Source organism: Tupaia chinensis, unplaced genomic scaffold (genome assembly GCF_000334495.1).
Source record: "Tupaia chinensis unplaced genomic scaffold, TupChi_1.0 Scaffold139602_1, whole genome shotgun sequence".
Lineage (NCBI taxonomy): Eukaryota > Metazoa > Chordata > Mammalia > Scandentia > Tupaiidae > Tupaia > Tupaia belangeri.
The window spans coordinates 973,699-976,861 of NW_006199485.1; positions in this window are offsets into that span (position 1 = coordinate 973,699).

Consider the following 3,163-nt stretch of genomic DNA (forward strand, 5'->3'; position numbering starts at 1 on the left):
GCCAGACGGGTGCGGCGGCCCCGGGCCGAGATCGGCGTGCGTGCAGCGGCGCCTAGTGGCAAGGGCTGGGCGTGGGCGAAATACCCACCAAATCCCGGAGGGGGTGAGCCTGGGGCCTGGGATTGCTACTGCTTGCGGTAATCTCAGCGAGACCGCGGTTCCGGCCAAGAGTAGAAAGTCTAAGGAGATTCGATGGCTGCAGAGGAAAGAGGACGGCCTGGAGATGAGATCCTCCTCCCGCCCTCCGCTACAGCTCTCGGCTTCTGAGTTCCCCTCCACGTTAGGATTCTAGCTTCACTGCTACCTTCCGGAGGGGCGGAGGGATGCAAGGGGGCGGGCAGGTGGTACTCCCAGAAAGCCCGGGTTCCCTTGACCCGGCTAGCTAGCCATCGCGCAAATGCGGCCACCACAGTGCCAGAGTCCCAGACCCCCGCCTGAGCACCGTGACCCGGTGTAAGGTTCTGCGCTTGCCTCCGCCACCCGGCCTCGGGGTCGCGGGGTGGGGCTTCCTCAGGTTCGTGCCCCCTTGCGGCCGGCAAACGACGTCCTGAGAGACGGGATCCTTGGTCCCCATGGCGGGGCGACAGATCGCGGACACTTCAGAAGCGCACAGCTGCACCGCCGCCGAAGTGAGCTTCTGGGACTCACCTCCTCCTGGAGCGTAGCCGGCTCGGAAGGAAAGGCGAGGCCCTGGAATCTGCCTGGGCGTCGTGGAAACCCGTGTGGTTTGAAGGGGCGGCGCCCTTGGTGTCATTGTTAGGGTGTCCCAACCCTCGCGGGAGAGCCACCGCCGTGGTCCTCACTCTGCTGCCCTTCTCCGGACGTGGGCCAGACCCTCTGAGCATCTGGGTCTCCTGAAATCCCTTGGCTTCTCCATCCAACGTTTCAGAGCCGAAATTTGGCTCTCACCCTTAGAGCCTCCGAGGGACCAGGACCATCATCCGGCTTTATCTCCTGCAGCCCGTGGAAACTTGTCGATCCCTCGACAATTAAAAGCAAGGAAACAGAATCAAAGGGGGGGGGCTGGTCCCAGTTTATTTCTCTCTTAGCTGCTTCAAATGAAAGCCGAAAACCTAGCGAGGACTGGCAAGGGACAGACAGGGACAAGGATGCAGGGACTGGGCAACACGAGCACTCACTCCTGCTCAGGCGGCCACCTCCTGGGATGAGGACAGCTCAGCCTCCCCTTGGTTCTCCCTGGCCCTGGTGGGGGCGCCTCACCCACTCCAATGCCTCAAAGCCTTGTCTCTGTCAGGTCCCTCTGGCCACTGAGTGGGAGGCCAGGAGCACCTTCTCACCCCTCAGCTGCACTCTCTCTTACCCTTTGGTTTGAGAACGGTCTCTCCACCGGACGTGGCTGGCCTCCTAACTTGGGAATGTGAGGGGCTCCCTTGGGTGGCCAACATCAGTCCATCTCAGACCCAGCCACTTCTGAAACACTGGAGTCAAAGTCAGAGGAGCTGTTCTCTTGGGGACTTGATCTTCCTTCTTTCAGTACATCCCCATTTTCTGGACCCCGTGGGCCTGGTGGAACTTAGAAAAGTGGTCTTGGCCATCTGAGGGGAACTTGGACCTTGGGACTCTTGAGCTCTTAAAACTTGGGGACTGTGCAAGGAGGACTTGGAAGAACTGCACCATCTCTCACCTCTACCGAGCTTTCGCATGTAGAAGCATGTTTACTCACACGCACGGGCTCAGTGACCCCACAATGTGGTGTTGCAAATTAGGGAAGCAGTCTTAATACCCATTTTCCAGATGAGAACACTGAGGCGCAGAGAAGTTACACAAAGTTACTTGTCACACTCTTACCTCCTGGTCTTGGATGCAGTGGTCACTCCCTGAAGAGGCTGGGACTGCCTACCTTTCCTGCCCACCCAGACTCCTCTGCCCCCAGCACTCCAGCCAGGAGAAAAGGCAGGGAAGCATGCCAGGGGCCCGGTGGAAGAGGGCACAGGAACTCTCCCTGGGCAGGCTCAGCAGTTCAGGCGTCCCCATGTCCCCAAGCTCTGTCGCTTGCCTCATGCGCTTGCCCACTGACCTCGTCTAGACCACTTTTTGCGGCCTCACCCTGGCCCACGCCCTTTCTTCTTCCCTGACCGACCGCATTCTTCAGACTTGAGTCCCAGGCTTAGGCCTGCAGAGCCGCTGGTGGCCTGGGCCACCAGCAGAAGGGCCGGCACCGCAGGGCTGCTGCGCGGCTGCGGCTCGGCCTGCGTGCGCCAGTACCCCCACGTCGCTCTCGTGGGCAACATCAAGCGGTCCTGAAACTTATGCTGGTGGCCGCAGAGCAGTGCCTGCGCCCACCGGCAAGAAAGTCAATGGCGGCGGGTGTCCCCCTCACAGCTGGGCGGCGGCCCAAGGTCCCTGGTCTAGCATCTTCTGCCTCCCGAGCTCCGTGAGGCCTGCGCGGAGCGAGCCCGGGAACAGAAGAGTGCACAGGGACTGGGAGCTGCCGACCAGGCCTCCGGAGGACCTGGGCACCCCTCCGTTCACCCCGCGCAGGCCCCAGCTCCAGTGGAGGAGCAGCACTCAGGCCGAGGCCGGGAGCTTTCTGTTCCTGGTGGCCGCGGCCATTCGCTAGGGCTGGGTCCCCAGACCACCAGGAAGGAGCTCGAAGGTTCGGGGCCTCGCAGCTCCTCCCGCAGCCCCGCACGCCACACTCCCAATCCGGGGGCCCTCGGAGCTCCTGTGCCAATCCCTTCTCCCCGAGGTCTGGGCGAGGGGACGCGCCGTGCTCCTGCTTGCCCGGCTGCCACCGCCCGGCTAGAGAAGAGGCGAGCTGGCCCGAGGGGCCTCCTGAGACCTGCAGCAGCCGGAGACCCTGGAGCTTCCGGGGCCTCCGCGCTGGGTCTGAAGGGCTCCACCCACACCCTGCCCGGGCCAGGAGACCCGGACCGCGGCGCCCTCCATTTAGCCCTGCCGCCAGCGCCTCAGCCCGGGCTGCGCGACAAAGGGTGGCATCGCGGCGGCGCGGGCGGGGACCGCAGTGGTTCAATATTAGCTTTTCATTCCAGCCCGTGGTGCCCATCTGAGACGATGTTGACTCTGAGGTGAGAGCCCACAGACGGCAGGGTGGTCTCACGTTCCGCGGCCGGCCGCCGCAGGGCCAGCACCAGAAACGCGGAGGTAAAGAGACTGCCAATAAAAGGGGGTCTCGCGGCGG